This window comes from Oncorhynchus clarkii, chromosome 4 (assembly GCF_045791955.1).
Source record: "Oncorhynchus clarkii lewisi isolate Uvic-CL-2024 chromosome 4, UVic_Ocla_1.0, whole genome shotgun sequence".
In the NCBI taxonomy this organism is placed as follows: domain Eukaryota; kingdom Metazoa; phylum Chordata; class Actinopteri; order Salmoniformes; family Salmonidae; genus Oncorhynchus; species Oncorhynchus clarkii.
Window position 1 is genome coordinate 25246039 of NC_092150.1, and position 23758 is coordinate 25269796.

At 40.7% G+C, this 23758-nt stretch overlaps 1 pseudogene; it reads left to right on the plus strand.

Moving 5' to 3' along the window:
• The first annotated feature begins 12472 nt into the window (after positions 1–12472).
• Positions 12473–23758, plus strand: part of LOC139407953 (inactive N-acetylated-alpha-linked acidic dipeptidase-like protein 2) — a 195844-nt pseudogene continuing 184558 nt past the window's right edge.

Here is a 23758-nt window from a genome sequence, read left to right on the forward strand (position 1 = left end):
AATGGACTTAGTATTATGTCTTCCTATTGGCAAGAAATGCCTCCCACTCCTATTGAGTGAAATGTACTTTTCAAGGCAACTCATTCCTGCGGGCTATACCTCATTGATAAGATCATTATTTTTACCTTCATCACAAAGCTCCTTGTCTCTGTGAATGCAAAAAATATCTCTCTCTCTCTAAAAATATATATAATATGCACATAACATCTAATCATTTTCTAGAATCATTTCATGACGGTATTTCTCCGTGCATGTATTCAGTGTGCACAAGAAACTACTCTAGGCTCATTAGAAATCAAATGAAATACTCAATACCCATAAGATAAATACCAACCTATGATAGGGGTGTGACTTGTTGATTTGAAAGTAACGTGTTTTAGATAGGCTTTCTCCTGAGTTAAGAGCAGGGAAATGTACCCAGATTTGAGAGAGAGGAAATTGGCATAGTACATGTTATTGTTTCCTTGTCTGGACATGGCCCCATGTACATTGAGATTTAATTCAGGAGAGATCCATAAAGCAGAATTCTTTCCTCAACACCCTCGGGATGGCATATTTTATTCATGAGCACTATAAAAATAAAGGTTTGCTCTGATAAACCCGGGGCAAGTAACATATTCTGAGAGCTAGGCCAGATGCTGGTTCTAAATTGATACTAACAACACAGCACAGCAGCCATGCTTCCAGCCATTCCTCGAGAGTGGTTCAGGGTTAGTTCCAGCCACTTTTGACCCACGGTGGTTCATGACCAAGTATATAAGCATATACTTGCTATACTTACAATTGGCATTTGTGTCTGTCAATGAAATATATATGCTACTGTTTGTAGGTGCTCAATGGGAATAATTTGCTAATGTGTTCCTCGTCACATTTTCCAGTTTCTTTGCCCTTCTGTGAAACGTGCAACAGCTGAACTGATTGATAGCTGGCTTCATGTTCTGTAACTATGGCATCTGACAAGGTTGTGTCAGATGAGAATATGCAGGACTGTGCTGGGAAATATTTCCTGTCTCTTTTTTGTCCTCTCTCTCTGTATTCCTCCCTTTCTCACCCACATTACATGCCTAAACACAACACCCTACCGCACACATGCACACATGCACACATGCACTAGCACACTTCAATTGAATATTTAATGATGAAGGCTGCAGAATAAAGAACATGGGCTTTTCTCTCCATCTCTGTCATTGGCATCTTGGGGGGGGCATTTGAAGTCAGAAAAAAAGCTGAAGAAGAGTTTTATTCTCACATCCCAATGTCATTCTACCCTCTCAAACACTGATTGACAAATATATATTTTAGTCTATGGTCTGCCTTGAACATCAACCACAGAGTGCTATCAGGGCGTTACGCAATATAGGAACTTATATGCTAAGGCAACTACACATATACTGTACACCGAGTGTACAAACCATTAGGAACACCTGCTCTTTCCATGACTTAGACTGGCCAGATGCATCCAAGTGAAAACTAGGACCCTTATTGATGTCACTTGTGAAATCCACTTCAATCAGTGTAGATCTAAGGGATGAGATAGGATTTTTAAACCTCTTAAAGCTAGGGGGCAGAATTTTCACGTTTGGATAAATAGCATGCCCAATTTCAACTTCCTGCTACTCATGCCAAGAATATAAGATATGCATATTATTCATAGATTTGGATAGAAAACACTCTGAAGTTTCTAAAACTGTTTGAATCATGTCTGTGAGTATAACATAACTTATATAGCAGGCAAAACCCAGAGGACTAACTGTTCAGATTTTTTTCCCCCCTCTCTGTTCACTATATTGTCTTTGCCATTGGATATTTAATAGGAACCCATTTTCAGTTCCTTCCGCATCCACACAATGTCGCTAGTCTTTGGAATATGGTTGAGGTTATTCCTTTGTTCTATGAAGAAGTAGGCCAACTCGGAACTGGGGACACTTTTGTGAGTTGCGCAACATGTGAACAGCAGTGCTGGTTTGTTTTCGTTCCTGTATTGAATACAGATTGCCCCGTCTACAATTTGATCGATTATTAACGTTTAAAAATACCTAATGTTGTATTACAAAAGTAGTTTGAAATATTTTGGCAAAGTTTATAGGCAACTTTTGAAATACTTTGTAGTGAAGTTGCATTTTTGTAAGCTGTCTTTTTCTGGATCAAACGTGCTTTATAAATGGACATTTTCGATATATGGACGGAATTAATCAAACAAAAGGACCAATTGTGATGTTTATGGGACATATTGGAGTGCCAACAAAAGAAGCTTGTCAGAGGCCTCCCGGGTGGCGCAGTGGTTAAGGGCGCTGTACTGCAGCGCCAGCTGTGCCATCAGAGTCCTGGGTTCGCGCCCAGGCTCTGTCGTAACCGGCCGCGACCGGGAGGTCCGTGGGGCGACGCACAATTGGCCTAGCGTCGCCCGGGTTAGGGAGGGCTTGGTCGGTAAGGGGTGTCCTTGTCTCATCGCGCACCAGCGACTCCTGTGGCGGGCTGGGCGCAGTGTACGCTAGCCAAGGTGGCCAGGTGCACGGTGTTTCCTCCGGCGCATTGGTGCGGCTGGCTTCCGGGTTGGATGTGCGCTGTGTTAAAGAAGCAGCGGCTTGGTTGGTTGTGTCTCGGAGGATGCATGACTTTCAACCTTCGTTGAAGGTCCGTACGGGAGTTGTACCGATGAGACAAGATAGTAGCTACTACAACAATTGGATACTATGAAATTGGGGAGAAAAAGGGGTAAAAAAAAAAAAAAAAAAAAAAGAAGCTTAATGCATATTTTATATTTTATTTCGGCGTTTTGTGTAGCGCCCGCTATGCTAGCTCCTTTGTTTACTGCTGGTGCTGATGGGTGCAGGCTATCAGATAATAGCTTCTTATGCTTTCCCCGAAAAAGATTTATGGGACATATTGGAGTGCCAACAAAAGAAGCTCGTCAAAGGTAATGTATATTTTATATTTTATTTCGGCGTTTTGTGTAGCGCCCGCTATGCTAGCTCCTTTGTTTACTGCTGGTGCTGATGGGTGCAGGCTATCAGATAATAGCTTCTTATGCTTTCCCCGAAAAATATTTTTTTAATCTGACATGTTGGCTGGATTCACAACGAGTGAAGCTTTAATTGAGTATCTTACATGTGTGATTTAATGAAAGTTTGAATTTATAGCATTTTATTTGAATCTCGCGCTCTGCATTTCCCCTGGCAATTGGCCAGTTGAGACGCTAGTGTCTCCCCTATCCATATTAAGGCTTGAGACAATTGAGACATGGATTATGTATGTATGCCATTCAGAGGGTGAATGGGCATGACAAAAAGTGCCTTTGAACGGGGTATGGTAGTAGGTGCCAGATGCACCGGTTTGAGTGTGTCAAGAACTGCAACGCTGCTGGGTTTTTCACACAGAATGGTTTCCCCTGTGTATCAAGAATGGTCCACCACCCAAAGGACATCCAGCCAACTTTACACAGCTGTGGGAAGCAATGGCGTCAACATGGGCTAGCATCCCTGTGGAACACTTTCAACAATTTGTAGAGTCCCTGCCCCAACGAATTGAAGCTGTTCTGAGGGCAAAAGGAGGTGCAACTCAATACTACCTAGGTGTTCCTAATGTTTTGTACACTTAGTGTATATTTTGTATACTCTTAGATTTGTTTCTGTTTTAAATGCTAAAAGTGCGTTTGTATAGGGACCCTTACCATGTGAGGTTAGATGGCTTACCATGTTAGAATGGATGGCTTTGCCTAAAAGATGAAAGCCGTTAAATCGTGGGTTTTTCTGTGATTAAATGTCAGCTGTCATTCTGCATGGGAGAGCTGCTGGTTCCCTTCCCTACCTATAGGAGCCTATGCCAGTCCACACGGGGTAAGGCTAGGTGGGGAGAGAGAGATTGTGTGTGTGTGTTTGTGTGTGCATGTGCGTGTGCGTGTGCGTGTGTGTGTGTGTGTGTGTGTGCATGTGTGTGTGTGCATGTGTGTGTGTGTGTTTGTGTTGTGTGTTGTGTGTTTGTGTGTGTGCTCTGAACTACTGGGAAATGAGGTTCAGTATTAAAATGAACTTTGTCCGTTGGTAGAGTGGAAATCTTTTATCTGCATCCGTGCAGAAATAATGGAAGTTTTGTGGAGCATTCAAGATTGATCTGGGGAAACTCTCAGGCGATGTCTATGCTCCATTTGGGAACGATTTACCTTGACTACAGATCCATAACACATTTTTTAAACATATATAAGCATTTCATGAACGTGTTATAACAGGTCCCAACCGCATTATTTAAAGGTTAATTAAATATATTCATAGCATATCTCTAGCACATTCATGTACTGTTATGCAAGAGCTCAAATTTAGTACTGTATCTAAATAGATACATAATTACAATGACATAGTAGTGTCATCAGTATTGATATTCTCAAAAGTGTGCTTCTGCCATACCAGTGTTAGTGAATATGCCAAAAGGCTAAACAATGTTATGCTGATATATAGCCTGTACCAGCCCCATTTCCCCCACTGGCCAGTATAGGCCTGTGTCTTACCTTCTGCTTCTTCCTCTCACTGAGGTCAATGGTGCATGAAGATCCCCACAGGGTTGAATTCTCATGGTAAATTGATCAAATCATGTAGTTGAGGGTCATATCATAAATCTCTCATAACTTATTAACAGCCCTCCTCCACATCACAATTAAGTTGGTCATACTGTTCTCTAACGCCATGCAGCCCCCGCAAAGCGGGGAGGGGGACCACGAACTCTGGGGGCGCATGCGCCTGTCCTCGATGTCTTTTTTTAAATGTAATAATTCATTTTGACAGTAACCCTCCAAAAATAATTCATTCATAAACCTTCGGGCAGCAGGTAGTCTAGCGGTTACAGCGTTGGACTTGTAAATGAAAGGTTGCAAGATCAAATCCACTAGCTGACAAGGTTAAACTCTGTTATTCTGCCCCTGAACAAGGCAGTTCACTTTCTGTTCCTAGGCTGTCATTGAAAATAAGAATTTGTTCTTAACTGACTTGCCTAGTTAAATAAAGGTTAAAAAAAAATCCATATGTACTTGGAAGTTAAGTGCTTGTTACTTGGGCTTCAGGAATGTGACTGAAAAAGTGCCCCAGGTCTTAAAATATAGAAAAATTAACTGTTTGGAAGTACAAGGGAGATATCAGTGAACAAATGCCATGGTCAAAGCTACGACGGTGCCATTGCTGTGAGTGGAGCGTACTGAGGTGTTCAAAGGCTCATATCAGGCCAAGAGCCTAATGCTTCTTATGCAGTTCCTTATGAGTTTTAGTTTAGAAAACTCTCTCTCCTCAGAAGCGACAGTTACGGGGATTTTACTTGATTGCCGTAGCATCATCATGGAAATGGGGCAGAAGGGAGGAGCGCTTCAAATACAGCAGTTCTGCAACATCTTTAATTGAGCCTCTCATTCTCCTTAATTGCCGGCCTAAACACATTACGGAAAAATATGAATTGTATAGGAAACTCTGGGTACAGGTCATCTGGATACTGGACAACCAATAAATTGGTGATCATACAGATGATCATATTTTGCGGACAACAGTTCTTGAGGGCTTGAACCAAAAAAGCAGTTAGCGATTTTTCATTCTAACTGGTGAGTTTGAGTTGTTTGGTTACAATATCAACAGTCCCTTATCTCTGGTATATCTTGGCATGCATCAGTCAAGTGGAAATTGTGCGCAGCGCAATAGACATATATAGCACAATGTCTCAGGAAAGACTGTTTGGGTTGGCAATACTCAGTATAGAAAACCGTGGGCCGCAATCTGGACCTACAGGCCGTGGTGAAAACCTTTGCACACAAAACAAATGAGGACTTCATGAGACCAGGGGAGTCTCTCAAGCTGGATTTAATTTGATTTAGGCCTAATTTAATTGACCTGAATATTGCAGCCCATTTGTGTAGGCTATTAGCCAGACAAATCCTGCTGAGTTCAAAAATAAGTAGTGGCTGAATTTATCCTCGAGCAGACTACTTTTTTCCTCATTGTAAGGCTATTTTATGTGTAATTTCTATAAACATTTTCATAAATAGCACCTAAATTGCAGCTAAAGATGGTATATAGCTATAGAGATTACACTGCTTGATGAAAATACATAGTAAGCTAGTGTTTTGAGGGTGGACTGACTGTATTAGCTGGCATTAATAGATTGGTTTTAGACACAAGTTTCTATCCAAGCTGGGAGAGAGCGCAAGGACGGCTCATATCATGTAGGTTCAGGTAGCCTATACAGGACAGCTGTATATTCTAAAACATCTATTGGTAGCTGATTAGTATTCTGTTGTATTGAAAATGTATTTGACAATCTGCCATTTTTGAATTTCTAACTTTAATTTGTGAAAAGGTAATTACATTATTGCCACCCGCCAGCAGTCTAAAAATGGCAGCACTGCGACACCGTGTATACCTTTATGAAATGTTAGGCTTAACCTGAGAAAATGACAACCAAATAAGCCTATTGCAGTAATGCTAGTTAGTGACTTCCTTCAAACTGCAGACAGAGATAAAAAAATTATCCATTAGTTCATCTGACTGAAGTAGAAAAATGGCTTCATTGCCAAACTTCTGAAGTATCCTTTTGAATCTATTCAAGAAGTCCAACTGAAAAATGTCAATAGTAGGATTCTTTGGCGATGTCTTCAGCAATTGTTTTCTGTGCTAGCTAATGTTACATCTGGAAATTGGAAATACAATGTTAATATTTCCTTTAACATTCTGTACTGTGTCTGTATTTGTTTGGATAAGTCAGGCATGTTTATAAAGCTTTAAAAATGCTTTATGCATGGGGAAATAGAAATGACAGTACATTGACTGCATACAATTCACACATAAATATTTAATGTTGGTGTTATAGATGAGAGTGGCAAACTGCACAGGAAATTACCACGAAGTGCTCAGCTATAAATGCTTTCTGAATGGTAAAATAGATTTGTCTTTACTTTGACTATATATAATTCATACATACACCCCTTCATATGTGCTTATGTGGAACCGTATGACCAATTTAACTGTGATATGGAGGAGACCTGTTGACTTACAAAAGAGTTATAATATGACCAGTGGTGGAAAAAGTATCCAATTGTCAAACTTGAGTAAAAGTATAGATACCTTAATAGAAAGTTACTCAAGTAAAAGTGAAAGTCAGCAAGTAAAATACTACTTAATTAAGTAAAAGTCTAAAAGTATTTGATTTTAAATATACTTAAGTATCAAGAGTGAATGTAATTGCTAAAATATACTTAAGTATCAAAAGTCAAAGTATAAATAATTTACTATTCCTTATATTAAGCAAAGCAGACGGCCCCATTCTTTTTTTTCTTTTTTTTTTCCGGATAGGCAGGAGCACACTCCAACACTCAGACATTACTTACCAAAGATGCATTTGTGTTTAGTGAGTCCACCAGACCAGAGTCATTATTGATGACCACGTGTTCTCTTGAAAGTGCGTGAATTTAACTATTTTCCTTTCCTGCTAAGCATTCAAAATGTAACAAGTAATTTATGTTGTCATTTAAAATGTATGGAGTAAAAACTACAATATTTTCTTTGGTAATGTAGTGATTTAAAAGTAAAAGTTGTAAAAAATAGAAATAGTAAAGTAGAGTACAGATACCCCAAAAATCTAAAGTAGTGGCAGGTAGCCTAGTGGTTAGAGCATTGGACTAGTAACCAAAAGGTTGCAAGATCGAATCCTTGAGCCGACAAGGTAAAAATCTGCCGTTCTGCCTCTGAACAAGGCAGTTGACCCACTGTTCCGTCATTGAAAATAAGAATTTGTTCTTAACTGACTTGTCTAGTTAAATAAAGATACAATTAAGTACTTTACACCACTGGATATGACCTTCAACTACACTATTTGATATGTAAAATATACCCTATGGATTCATCCCTGTGGGGATCTTCATGCACCATTGACCTCTGTGGAAAGAAGGTAAGTCACGGACCTATCGAGGACGATGGGGGAAATGAGGCTTGTACCGGCTATACAGGATATCAGCATAATTTTCAAAACAAGATTTGGCCTTTTGGCATATTCACTAAATGGCAGAAGCACACTTTTGAGAACAGCCATAATCATTACACTACGCTGGCATTGTAATGATGCATCTATTAAGATACTTAAATATTAGCTCTTGCATAGCATGACATGAATGAGGTATAGATATGCTATGGATATATTTCATTAACCTTTAATATTGCGGTTGGGACCTGTTATAACACGTTCATGAAATGCTTACAGATGTGTAATAAATGTGTTAAGCATATGTAGTCAATGTAAATCGTTACACTTCATTCTTACCACATTATGTCAGATCCAAGCATGTTCATTTTAAGCAAGGAATAATATATTCCTCCTCTCCCAGAAACAACCACACAAAGCAAAATGACCATTCTGACTACAAAGTAGTCAACGTGAAAGGTACCATATTCGACTGAAATACATTTGCTGCTTGTGTGAGTGTGTGATTTGCAACGTCCAGTCATTTGATTATTTTAAGTGAGATATTATTTTGTCTTTTAAATAAACCTTTCTCTGAAGAAAAGAGTTGTTCAGAAAGTAGTGCTCCCTTGGTGCTCTGGGTGGTACAGTATAAGCTTTCATAGCAACAGATTTCACTCTAATGTGTAATGTTTAAAGAAAGTCTTTAAAGCAATGTCTTTGAGTTTCACTGCAGTTTGGGATTTTTATTATCGCTTGGGTTGCTGTTTGGAGTTTGATAGCAGTGTCAGTAAAAGGGACAGTTAAATGTGATGGTATACTAAGACACTGGGCTCCATTTTATGAATTTGATCCCACCCAGCCATCTCCCTTAATGATATGCTTTAGCAGCTGCAGTGAACTTAGAATGCTCTTATTGGGTCCCTTGGGAATGCTCTTTACTATTTAGTTAGTGTACTGGAGTTCAACCCCTGGGTTAGCAGAAACATAAATATACCGCCTTTTAATTGTGATGGCGATGAAAGCCCCGTGTATGCATCAGTAGTAATGCATTGCATTGGTTCAAATGCAAATGTATTTTCATTATATATGATATAGTAGGCCTACTGAAAGGTTTAGCTAATCAATTTGGTTGATTATCTTTTAGCCAACCCCTCATTTAGGGCTCTTGTTAACCTGGGATAATAACAGAGACAGCGAGCAATTAGACCACCATTGCCCTCTATTCTATTGACGAACGTGCAGTCAATGGAGAAGGAACTGGTTGATCTCCATTCGATGGGGCCTAAAAATATGTACTGTAATATGCTATGTTTCTCAGAGTCGTGGCTGAACAAGGACATGGGTAATATACGCCTTGCTGGTTTTTCTAAGCATAGTCAAGACCTGACGGCAGACTCGGGTAAGATGAAGGGAGGAGGGTTGTGTCTCTGTGTTAACAACAGCTGCTGCACAATCTCTAATGTTAATGAAGTCTTGAGTTTTGCCTGAGTTAGAATATCTCATGATAAGCTGCAGTCCATACTATTACAAAGATAGTTTTCATCTATATTTTTCGTAGCTGTCTATTTACACCACATACACAAAAGAGAAACTTACACATTCATAGGCAGCATTTCTCATGGGCGGTGATTTTCAGACCAGGGCACCACAGGCTGAAATACATTTTTCGCATCTACCTACACATTTTGAGATTCTTGGGGTATTTTGGCCTATTTTTATTTGTTTTTTCAAAAAGTTGATAAAAAAATGTATATTATCTTTACTTCATACTACCGTCATCAACATTTTAATGAATTTTAACCACTTTAAAATGGACATACAGTGCATTCGGAAAGTATTCAGACCCCTTGACTTTTCCACATTTTGTTACTTTTACAGCCTTATTCTAAAATGTATTCAATTGTTTTTTCCCCTCATATATATACACACAATAGCCCATAATGACAAACAAAAACAGGTTTTTAGAAATGTTTACAAAGTTATTAAAAATAAAAAGATTAAATATCACATTTACTTAAGTATTCAGACACTTTTCTCAGTACTTTGTTTAAGCACTTTGGCAGCGATTACAGCCTCCAGTCTTATTGGGTATGATGCTACAAGCTTGGCACGCCTGTATTTGGGGAGATTCTCCCATTCTTCTCTGCAGATCATCTCAAGCTCTGTCAGGTTGTATCAGGTCTCTCCAGAGATGTTCGATCGGGTTCAAGTCTAGGCTCTTGCTGGGCCACTCAAGGACATTCAGAGACTTGTCCTGAAGCCACCCCTGCATTGTCTTGGCTGTTGGCTGTGCGCTCCAGAGCAGATTTTCATTCGTTTCTCCCACACGCTGAAAAAACATCCCCACAGCATGATACTCCCAACACCATGCTTCACCGTAGGGATGGTGCAAGGTTTCCTCCAGACATAACACTTGGCATTTCAGGCCAAATAGGACAATTTTGGTTTCATCAGACCAGAGAATCTTGTTTCTCAGGGTTTGAGAGTCTTTAGGTGCCTTTTGGCAAACTCCAAGCGGGCTGTCATGTGCCTTTAACTGAAGATTGGCTACCATCTGGCCACGCTACCATAAAGCCTTGGTGGAGTGCTGCTGAGATGGTTGTCCTTCTGGAAGATTCTCCCATCTCCACAGAGAAACTCTGAAACTCCTTCTGAGTGACCATTGGGTTCTTGGTCACCTCGCTGACCAAGGTCTTTCTCCCCCGATTGCTCAGTTTGGCCGGGCAGCCAGCTCTAGGAGTCTTGGTCATTCCAAAATTCTTCCACATTTAAGAATGATGGAGGCCACTGTGTTCTTGGTCACCTTCAATGCTGCAGACATTTTTTGGTACCCTTCCTCAGATCTGTGCCTCAACACAATCCTGTCTCAGAGCTCTTTCAGTCAATTCCTTTGACCTCATGGCTTGGTTTTTGCTCTGACAGTTTTAATACATTAACAAAAAATGTATAAAAACCTGTTTTCACTTTGTCATTATGAGGCATTGTGTGTAGATTGAGGAGAAAAAATATTTATGTTATACATTTTAGAATAAGGCTGTAATGTAACAAAATGTGGAAAAAGCAAAAGGGGCTGAAAACTTTCCGAATGCACTGTACATCAAAACATTTCAAAGCTCACTACATTGAATGACACAATTCCCAAGTCCATTTCATAGAGAATTTTACAAACTGGATTACATTTAGTGACTTATTTTGAAGAGATGGTGATAGGTGATGGGGTGGCAGGAAGCCTAGTGGTTAGAGCGTTGGGCCAGTAACCAAAAGGTTGGTGGATTGAATCCCCGAGCTTACAAGGTGAAAATATGTTGTTCTGCTTTTGAAGTAGACAGTTAACCCACTGTTCCTAGACCGTCATTGTAAATAAGAATTTGTTCTCAACTGACTAACCTAGTTAAAAAAATAAAAAATAAAAAAAATATATATGCTTTTGACTTTTAGTGTATTTGACTGTCATTTCCCGAAAGTCAGACTCCTACCACACTCCAAAACATTTTTCTCAGCTTCAGAAGCATCTGCATTTATCAAATTGTGTGTGCCTAGAGGGAAATGTTGATATTTTGTCCATTTATTATTTTAGATAACATTTATTTGAAGGCAAATTGCTTAAGTATTTTACAAATAGAAAGACGAAAAATGTATTAATCCACAATCTGCTCTGGACAAGTCCGGTCCTGGAGGGTCTTAACAAAATAAAACCAAAATATTTATGCTTACTTCATCCAATGTCCAGTCAGATGTAAATGTGTGGTATGCAAATATGCACACATATAATGATATGACCTCATTTGCATATTTTAGATAGTTTATATATTATTTTGACCAATTTTTTTCTTCATATATGGTAAAAGTTGATAGTGATATGATTAAGATAAACTTTTTTCCCTATTTATTTTACTAGGCAAGTCAGTTAAGAACAAATTCTTATTTTCAATGACGGCCTAGGAACAGTGGGTTAACTGCCTGTTCAGGGTCAGAACGACAGATTTGTACCTTGTCAGCTCGGGGAGTTGAACTTGCAACCTTTCAGTTTCTAGTCCAACGCTCTAACCACTAGGCTACCCTGCCGCCCCAATTAGGGTGTTCTGTCTGGCGTTAATGCAGCAAAACGGAAATCTGTTTTACCTTATTTTTCCCAACGTCACCTGTGCAACTAGAGGCGACACAACTCTAGATCAGCTTTATTCCACACAGAAATGCATACAAGGTCTTCCCTAGCCCTCCCTCTGGCAAATCAGACAATAACTATGTCCTCCTGCTTACAAGTAAAACCTCAAACAGGAAGTAACAGTGATGTGCTCAACACAGAATTTGTCCGATAAAGCGGATGTTAAGCTAAAGTGCAGGACTGTTTCGCTAGCACAGACTGGATTATGTTCCAGGATTCATCCAGTACCATGTAGGAGTTTACCACATCAGTCACCGGCTTCATTAATAAGTGCATTGACAAAGTCGTCCCCACAATGACCGTACGCTGAGCGACGCGAGCCTACCAGATGAGCTAAATGCAGTCTATGCTCGCTTCGAGGCAAGCAAGACTGAACCATGCATGAGAGTACCAGCTGTCCTGGTTGACTGTGTGATCTTGCTCTCCGTAGCCAATGTGAGTAAGATCTATAAACAGGTTCGCAACATTCGCAAGGCCGTGGGGCCAGACGGGTACTCAGAGTACTCAGAGTACTCAGAGAATGATGAGTACTCAGAGAATGCGCTGATCAGCTGGCAAGTGTCTTCAGTGACATTTTCAAACTATTTCTGGTCTGTAATACCAATACTATCTAAATGACTATCACGCCGTAGTACTCAAGTCGATAGCCATGAAATGCTTTGAAAGGCTGGTCGTGGCTCACATCAACACTATCATCAGATCCACAGATGACGCAATTGCTATTGCACTTCACACTGCCCTCACCCACTTGGACAAAAGGAATATCTATGTAAGAATACTGTTCATTGACTATAGCTTAGCATTCAACACCATAGTCCCCTCCATGCTCAGGACCCTGGTACTGAACACCTCCCTCTGCAACTAGATCCTGGACTTCCTGATGGGTCGACCCATAAGGAGGTAAGGATAGGCAACAACTCATCCACCATGCTGACCATCAACACGGGGGGCCTCAGAGGTGTGTGTGCTTATTCCCCTCCTGTATTCCCTGTTCACCTACAACTGTGTGGCCGCGCACGACTCCAACACCGCGCAAGACTTGCTGACAAGACGACGGTGGTAGGACTGGGGCAGAGTTCCATGCCATCCAGGAACTCTATACCAGACGGTGTCAGAGGAAGGCCCCAAAAATGGTTAAACACACCAGACATAGACTGTTGTCTCTGCTACCGCACAGCAAGCAGTACCAGTGCACAAAGTCTGGAACCAACATGACCCTGAACAGCTTTTACCCCCAAGACGTAAGACTCTTTAACAAGACTGCTAAATAGCTAATCCAATGGCTACCCAGACTACCTGCATTGACCCTTTTTTTGCACAAACTCTCTTGCACTGACTCAATGCAAACACACCGGACTCTACCCACACACTCACACATACTTACACTCACACCCCAACACACGCCCACACACACATAACACACGCACACATGCACACTGATGCCACACACACACACTTTCACACACCACATATGCTGCTTATACTATCTATTCTCTATTCTGTTGCCCAGTCACTTTACTCCTATAGCTATTACCTCGTACCCATGCACATCGACTCAGTACTGGTACTCCCTGTATATAGCCATGTTATTCTTATTTGTTATTGTTACTTGTTATTCACTGCGTATTTATTCCTTGTGTCACTATTTCTATCTTTAGTTTATGTCTTTATGTATTAACTTTGAATTGTTGAAAAGGACCTGCAAGTAAGCATTTCGATGTCAGTCCTAACCTATTGTTTATGAAGCATGTGTCACGACTTCCGCCAAAGTTGGTCCCTCTCCTTGTTCGGGCGGTGTTCGGCGGTCGAAGTCACCGACCTTCTAGCCATCGCTGATCCTCTTTTCATTTTCCTTTGGTTTTGTCTTGTCTTCCATCACACCTTGTTTCAATCCCATCAATTACATGTTGTGTATTTAACCCTTTGTATTTGATTGTTCTGTTTTCCGGTGTTTTATTTTGTTATTAAACTGCGCCGTTTGGAAACACCGTTTTTGCTCTCATGCGTCTGACTTCTCTGCTGCCAGTACGCACCCCTTACAGCATGTGACAAAGGAAATTTGATCTGACCTGAGACCTCTGTGTAATCTGTATGTGTTCAGGTAAAGGCATTGGGAACAGGAAGGTGCGTGCAGCCCACGTAGTGTCTCTGGAGAGGGAGGCGCTGCAGGCCTCAGCACTAGACCTGGAGTGGGACCTGGAGAAGGAGCTACAGCAGCGTTTCCCACAGTCAGGTCACCCATAATACAAGTAAAATAGCAAAAAACTAAACTAAACTAAAACTAAAACAGTTCGAAGTTTGATGTTTGAGAAACATGGATGAACTTCTTATTCTGATGTGAGACTGTGAGAGCCTTGACATTTGGTTATGTCATTGACAAAATATCCTCCAACACTCTTCTTAGCAAACTGGATGTTGTCTATCACAGTGCCATCCGTTTTGTCAACAAAGCCCCATTTACCTCCCATCACTGCGACCTGTATGCTCTCGTTGGCTGGCCCTCGCTACATATTCATCTATAAGTCTTTGCTAGGTAAGCCCCGCCTTATCTCAGCTCACTGGTCACCATAGCAACACCCACCCGTAGCACGCGCTCCAGCAGGTATATTTCACTGGTCATCCTCAAAGCCAACACCTCCTTTGGCTGCCTTTCCTTCCAGTTCTCTGCTGCCAATGACTGGAACGAATTGCAAAAATCACTGAAGCTGGAGATTTATTTATCTCTCTCTAACTTTAAGCATCAGCTGTCAGAGCAGCTTATCAATCACTGTACCTGTACACAGCCAATCTGTAAATAGCCCACCCAACTACCTTGCACCCTAGTATCTCTCCTTGCACATCATCTTCTGCACATCTATCACTCCAGTGTTAATGCTAAATTGAAATTATTTCGCCTCAATGGCCTATTTATTGCCTTACCTTCCTACTCTTCTACATTTTCACACACTGTACATATATTTTTATATTGTGTTATTGACTGTACGTTTGTTTATGTGTAACCCTGTGTTGTTGTTTTTGTCGCACTAATTTGCTTTATCTTGGCATGGTCGCAGTTATAAATGAGAACTTGTTCTAAACTGGCCTACCTGTTTAAATAAAGATGAAATAAAAATACAAATAAAAAGAGCTAGGTGGTTTCCCTGAGCTTCAGAACCCTGGCCTAAGCTTGGATCACTTCCAGTTGGCGTGTGTGGAGAATCGGACCGTGGACAACTCCAACCGTGCTGATCTAGACATGCACCTGGAGCCCATCCAGCCCTCTGTGTCAGTGTCACCCCATGGAAGGTTTGAGCGTCTGCAGAAGGACCCCAACTACATCTCCCATTTCACCAGGGCTCCACCCAAGGGCCAGTGGAGGAGCAGCTGCAGCCTGGTCAGGTACATGCTGGCTGGTGTAGGGCTCTTTATCCTGGGGTTTCTGATAGGCCACTACACCCACAGACCAGTCCACCCCAGAATACCCAGGTACACAGACCACCTGCAGGAGCTGCTGAGGGACATCACGGCTAAGAAGATCCAGGCTCTCATACATTCACCAATTACCCCATTACTCCCTGTTTTGCCTCAATACCTGCAAATTGTTTAGAGAGAGAGTGTATAATATTACAGGTAATGCATCTTGTTAGTGTAGAGGCATTATGCACAGCAGCAGCAGCAGCAGCACACTAAGTAGACAAGGTGGGGAGAGTCAGGGATTTGCATTAAAATGACATTAATTTGGAAGCATTTCTCTAAGAAGGAGGCTCTCACAGGTCATGCAAAGGTGATTTAGAGCACATTGATTGCTGCCGATCGCTCAGCCAAAAAACCTGTTGCCCCCTCGGAAAGTCTTCCTCAGTCTGAGTGGAAGTTTGACATTCTTAGGAAACAGATGTGGGCTTTCCTGGAACAGACCCTTAGGGACCTGCATCCTTCTAGCAAAGACAGTCTTCCTGCCAAACATTGTAGCATACTGTATCCCCACTAGTAACAAGCAGCCTTGTTCACTCCAAGCCCAGCTGTGTATAGCTGACAGGGAAAGGAGAGGGCGCAAGCAGGTATTACTGTTAAATGAAATGCCGACAAACCTCTGGCGGCAAGATATTGTTTTGGTGCCAAGGATCATGGAATATATGTATATTTGTGTCAGAAAGATGCCTCAGTTCAGTGGAAACTAAGTTAATCTGACTCCTAAACAGATTTTGGGGTTTTGTTTATTTATTATTTAGTCACATTTATTTTTCAGGCAGCAGGGCCAACAGCAGATCTCAGATTCTCTTGGAAAAAGAGACACCATATTGTAACCTCAAGTAATATTGTGATCACGCATTCAGCCACCAACTGAAACTTTTCAGTATTCATACCTTAGATGTTGTGTTCCAAGATAATTGCCTTATTTACTTTTGGGGCACAGAGGGAATCCTGCAATCTCTCTCACAAAGTGATGCTCTATGGGGAGAAGGGATATTGTGGCAACTCAGAATGTTTAGATAAAGAGAATAAAACTGGTAAATTAAATAGTTTTATCCTCAGTATATCGCCCCCATCAACTAATAGCATAGGGTGCCCCAAAAGTAAATAATGCAATTATCTTGGAACACAACATCCAAGGTATGAATACTGAAAAGTTTCAGTTGGTGGTGTGCTGCTTGGATGGCTCCTCTCTTTCCACCTTATTTGTGGAAATGGATTTGTGCATGATGCTAGTAGGCTACAATTAACTTTATTTAGTCAGTGTTCAGTATTGTGTGTTTGGTGATTGACTATACATAAATAGAAGGGTGGAATATGTTGTGTTATTATGAACTACAGTATATCATAGTCAACCTGATGTTTGGGAAGAAGTGGATTTTCCCTCTGTTTGTGCCACTAATGCAATTCTTTATCTCCCTGAGACACTCACTCACTTATTATTCCCAGTAATTGATACAGTCCATTATATTGGGAGCATTTCTCATCCCCACCAACTGAAATAAGTAATCTCAAAATCAGATTAAGGGTAATGTCTCCAGGGATGAGGAAGAACAAAAAATAAAAACAGTTTGGACATACTGGCTACTAAAACCAAAGAAGCTTCTTGGCTGTCAATTCCTTCTCCAAATGGAGAGAGGCCACAAACGGGCTAGATTTAATGTCAAAGATGGTGCACAGCTGTTAAAACAGCTCAGAACACAAGTATGGTGTCCATGTTAGGACACTTTCAGTCTCAGTAAAATGAGTCATTGTCACAAGGAGTTGAGTCACTCACAAGGAGTTGAGTTGTTCTCGCACTAGTTGAGTCATTCTCACGAGGAGTTGAGTCATTCAAACAAGGAGTTAAGTCACTCTCAGTAAGAGCTGAGTCAGCAGGAATTGAGTCATTCTCATTAGGAGTTTAGTTCTTATAAGGAGTTTAGTCATTCTCACAAGAAGCTGAGTCAATCTCACAAGGAGTTGAGTCATTCTCACAAGGAGTCAGCGGCAGTAAAACATTATAAAAAATGTTTTATGGTCATTTAAAACATGAGCATGATTCTATAACAGTGGTCATCAACTTGTCGATCGTGATCACCAAACATTAGATCACCAAACATTTCTGGAGGAAAGCCAACGATAAAGGCATAAAGGCTTGCACTCCTTTTTCCCGTGTTGTGCTGTTGTCAGTAACTGTACTTCATTCAGAAGCCCTGCGCACAGGGGAAAGCAAAGTTTTCCCATTTTTAATAATTTAATTTGTCTGAAAAGACGATCTCTGCCTACCTGGTGGACAGGGAGATCTGTGACTAAATCGAGTGTGCCTACTGCTCTGGCCAATACTGTCAAAGAATACAGCAAAGAGTTGCTGTTTTACGAGTGAGTTCATGTTGAAGTTTTATTTCGCACTGTCAACACTGTTTTAATTCAACACTATTACGAAACATAAAACGCACTTCTCTCTATTGCCTCTTGCGCTGCAGCTGCAATGAATGAGTAGCCAAGTGTATCGATAGCCCTGCGTTTTTATTATTACTAGCAGCTCATCGTGTCTATTTTAATATCAAGGAGTATTTCACTTTCTCTGGTCGTAGGAACAACATGAATTTGTGCCTGAGGCAGATGTGGTGCAATTTGAGTTTCACCATCAGGTGGAAGAAAGTGTCCCCTCTCTCTGGTCAGTCTCACCAGAGGAAAGGAAGGTGAGAGCAGGGACCGTGAGAGGTGGACCCTGTGCTGCTCTCTCCCTGCCTCCACTGAGACTAATGTAGTGTTCAAAACAACTGGGAACTCGGAAATCTCCTACTTCAATGCATTTAAGACAACTGGGAACTCTAAAAAAAAAATAGATCTGACTGTGGAAAATAGTTTTGAATGGTCATCCAACTCAAAAACTCAGGCATCTTTCTAGAGCTCTGACTTTCCGACCTGAAGTTCACTGACATCATAATTTTACCTCGTTTTTTCAGAGTTCCCAGGTGTCTTGAAAGCACCATGACTATCAGATGCAGGTACCACCTAATCATTAGCAAATTATTTCAATTTATGCTCAGTTGTGCATCGCAAGTGCTACACCAACTGATCTATTTTGGTATCAAAGCTTGAATTTTGAAATATAATATGGTCTGAAAAGAACAATATTGGCAGGTCAGGCATATAGCCAATATGCTGTGCTAATGTATTAGGCCTACTGCACAAACCTCATTCCTACAGAACTATTTTTATTAGGATAATATTACATTGTTTAAATCAAGTTTTTTTTTCTTCCTTTCAGAGCGGTAGATCTTGGCTTGCTTTTTGACTCAGAAAGTGAACTTGACTCAGAAAAGGTTGGTGAACACTGCCCTAGACTGTAAGAATAATAACATCTATCTAATCTATAAATGTAATCTATTGATTTAAACTATTATTCTAATATATTAATCAAGTCTATTCATCTAATCTAATACATTTATTTATTTTACTAGGCAAGTCAGTTAAGAACAAATTCTTATCTTCAATGACGGCCTAGGAACAGTGGGTTAAATGCCTGTTCAGGGGCAGAACGACAGATGTGTACCTTGTCAGCTCAGTAACCTTTCGGTTACTAGTCCAACACTCTAACCACTAGGCTACCCTGCTGCCCAAATATTTATCTATTAATCTAATCTATTAACATGTTACTCTAATATATTAATCAAATCTAATCAATCTAATTTAATAATCTAATTAAGACCGACCGAGACACCAGTACACCAAAGACACTGCTGCCCCTGTAGGAACATACTGTAGCTGCATGCGGATTTCCCCAAGTTCCGGTGACACTAAACCAGCTGAGGCTGACAAAGGTCATTATCACAAGGAGTTGAGTCTGTCTCAGTAAGATTTGAGACATTTCCATTCTCACAAGGAGTTGAGTCACTCACAAGGAGTTGTCATTATCACAATAAGTTGAGTCATTCAAACAAGGAGTTAAGTCAGTCTCACAAGGGCTTGAGTCATTCTCAGCGGCAGTAAAACATTATCATTTTTTCCCGGTCATTTCAAATATGAGCATGATTCTAGAATGTAAGAATAATAACATCTCTCTCTCTAATCTAATCTACTGTATTGTGACCGTCCAACCGAGACACCGGTACACCAAAGACACTGCTGCCCATGTAGGAACATAGCTGCATGCAGATTTCCCCAAGTCCCAGTGACACTAAACCAACTGAGGCTGACAAAAGTCAAACTCAAAAGAAGTTGAGTCATTCTCACAAGGAGTTGAGTCAACGGGTTAAACTTTTTTCATCATCTTTTTTTTCACGGTCATTTAAAATATGAGCATGATTCTGAAATAATTATGTCTGTCTGTCTGTCTGTCTGTCTGTCTGTCTTATCAGATGATGTGTCATGATGACACTGTAGAACGATGTTCTTGTAATAAAGCACACATTTTTTAATATCATCTGGTTTGTTTGTCAGGCGGCGGTCACGTGGGTTAGCAATCAGAGGGCTACTGGGAGGAAGCTAAGCTGTTAGCAGCACAGTGACACCGGCTACATATTGTAGCAACCTTAAGCCGACACCTAGCGGCCTATTTAGACCTCTTGGCATAATGTTTAAGGTGTTGCCTTGATAGTCTCTGGACCTGGGTTTGAGTCCCGGTCGGGCCTACCCCCTGAATTTTCTACATTGGTTTGAGAAGTGCGTTGGTGCCTGGGAGGCCATTGGAGAAGAGTGGACATGTGAGAGACTTGGTTTGTATAGAGAAGTGTAGGAACATGCTCTCCTGAAGGAAGGGGGTAATGTAGCGACCTTAACCCTATACCTAGAAGCCTCATCAAGGGGTTCAGACCTCTTGACGTAATTATTCATGTGTTGGCTTGACAGTCACTGGACCAGGGATCAAGGAGTACATATTTCTTTAGATAATGAGGAGAGTAGTAATTATGCTAACAGGTGTGGTTACAGATAGGCTAATCCTATTCTTGCTGAAAATAGTTTTACACTTTGACATGCATGTTAGATATGTATCACCTTCATATTGGAGACATGTGCAGAAAGTGTGCATTGGCAGTTTAGGATGCACATGTCAGTCTGCACCTCTGTAAAGAAGGAGAGAAGGAGAAAAGGAAATAGGGTTAGGATAGGAGGAAAGGAAAGGGATCTAGGAAAATACATAGGAATTTAGGCTAAAAAAAGATGAAAGGAAAGGGAGTTAGAATAGAAGGAGAGGATACAAGAGTCTGAGGAAACTATGAGGTTCAGAGCCTGCTGGTTTTCTGTTCTACCTGATAATTAATTACACCTACCTGGTGTTTGATTTTGATTTGATTTGATTTGGATCTCTTTTAGTCCCCATTTGGACTAATCTTCCAAGTGTCCAAGGTCTAAATCATTCCCTGATTAGAGCACAATAGGGAAAAATGCAGTGGAACTGGCTTCGAGGTCCCAAGTTGAGTTTGAGGAACCTAGGTTATCCTACACAATTGTGCAAAGTAGCCTAGACTCAGTGTCCAATCTGACACACAGTAACATATGAAAACATTAACACAATACCTTCACAAAATCTTACTCTGTTAAATATTATAAACCCTGTTGTAAATCAAGCAGACAATAGCAAATAGTTACATAAATGTAGGGCTCACAGGCACAACGAACGAGACAAAGATATTCTGGACATTCTTCCGAAAACCATTTTCCATACTGGCTGTTTTTGCATTGCATGCTGTATGTAGGCCTATCAAAACAGCTGTTTGTCACTTCACTGTCATTCAGAAAAATATTTCCTGTATTAGCTGATGGTTGGCAATATCACTAGGCCTAACTAAACAGCTGGATACCAAATGGGCACCCAACAAGTAGGTTTATTAGCCTACGCATTGCCTATTGAAGAACCGAAAAATTTGAAGTGTTAAAATCTCAGTGTTGTGAGTGTTATATCTGACTGTTGATTCTAGTGGGGTTAACACCAGGAAATGACACCACATGCAGTGAATACATTAAGTGTAATTTGAATCACAGTGGAATAAACTGTGTGATGTTGTTGTGGTTTTATTGTTATTCGAGAGTGAAAAAGACATGGGAGTGGCCTCATGATCATTATTGACCAGAACACTGTTTTACAGGTTGATATATAGAATACTTTGTTTTAATCAAATCAAATCTAATAGAATTTATACATCACATTTCAGACAGGGAATGCAAAGCAATGTGCTTTACAGGAAAAAAACTATGAATCTAAAAGCTGAAATATTTATTACACAACAAATATAAGATAACAAACAGAAGAACAACACAAACTGAACAACTAAAAAGCAAGGCAAAACATTTCGGCACCCCTGGCATGCTATTCCAGAGGCTGGGGGCATAATAACTAAAGGCTGCCTCTCCATGCCTCTTGGTCCTAGGCTTTGGCATTGTTAAGAGGCCAGTGCCGGAGGACCTGAGGGACCTAATGGGTACATAACTTAAAAGCATGTCTGACATGTATTGGGGTACACAATTGTGGATTGGTTTAAAAACCAATAGAAGAATCTTAAATTAATTTTAAAACTCACAGGCAGCCAGTGCAAAGACATTAAAACCGGTGTAATGTGTGCTCTCCATCTGGCCTTGGTCAGTACACGTTCTGCAGCATTCTGTATGTTTTGCAGTTGACCAATGGCTTTCTTGGGTAGACCAGACAGGAGAGTATTACAGTAGTCAAGCCTGCTTGTAAAAAAAGTGTGAATTAATCTTTTTGTGTCAGCATGAGAGAGAAATGGCCCTACCTTGGCAATGTTCCTCAGGTGCTAAAAAGCTATTTTAGTCACATTTCTAATGTGTTATTCAAAATTTTGTTCAGACCCTAGATTCTCTCTTTGCTTTGGCTCCAACAAGAAGTACCTCGGGCTTGTCTTGATTTAGCTGCAGAAAGTTGTGAGCCATCCAAGCATTTAAATCACTAATACAGCCTAATAATATATCTGTTGTGCTAAAATCCTCTGGTGACACAGAAATGTGAAGTAGTGTATCGTGTGCATAGCAGTGAAAATCCATGCTGTGCTTTCTGATAACGCTGCCAAGGGGTAACATAACTGAACAGTTCCAAACCCAAAATCGAAACTTGTGGACCTTGTGTATTTTCTCTGAGTTATGTTCACCAAGGGTGACGAAAAAAACTCTTGACCGGTTCAATTGGTCCCAAACCAATTTAGAACTGGTTCGGAGAGGCCAACCTACCTCTCTAGTCTGTCCAGAAGGACATCATGGTCGACAGTGTTGAATGCAGCACTTACTATAAAGGACAGAGAGCGGTTTGGCATCTGTGTTGGCTCTAAAATAATTTACCACTTTAACTAAGGCTGTCGCTGTGCTGTGATGGGCATGAATTCTTAATACAGGTTGTGGTTGATAAAATATTCAAATTGTTGAATATCCTCCCTCTGGCTGGATTCTGATAGGAATTACTAATCACTTTACGAAGCAGCATATTGTGACTTCCAGGTCTGATATGGCCCGTGTAGGGTTGTTCTGGTGACCATATTACCACCACACCGGCAGTCATGAGTCATGACCACAGTCAAATTCCATGTGACTGTCACGGTAATCTCCTTTGACGCACTCTGGACATGTGTTGGCTAACTCGCTAACGGCATGATACTCAACGCTCTATTGTCTCTGTAACCACTCCAACATCAATGCAAATACAATCGAAAATCACATCAAACCCTTATCATCAAAACAATATCATACTTTTAAAACTCACCTCAATGTGATGGATCAATTTGAAAAAAGATGTTCAAAATATGTTTTTATATTTTCATAGAGATGTTTTTATATTTTCATAATTAATGGGCTGACATTACCTTTAGCTACAGAATATCTCCCCGTCGTGCTATTCCAGCTCCTCTCTCTCTTTCATTCCTTTCTTGAGCGCCCAGAGAGAGGGGCTGTCAACAGTTTAATGAAATATGTTTTGTTGTGAAAACATGTTACTATTGATGTTCCCGAACAGATTTCACTTGGTTTCCCAAATTAAGCACTGGGTAGTTGCAGGAACACGGTTGGAGAGCCCCTTGCATACAGAGTTTCAGCAGAATGTAAGTGGTTGATGGATGGAGTGAAATAAGCTGTGTTCTTATAAGCACAGGCATTTCTAAATGCAATCCCGTGTGAAAGCAGCTACTATATCTCAGCTGCTTAATAAAACCGGAGAAACCTAGCCATCATGATTGAACAACGATCTGCCGGGAAAGAGGCCTCCATTCACTATTCAAATGCATAAAG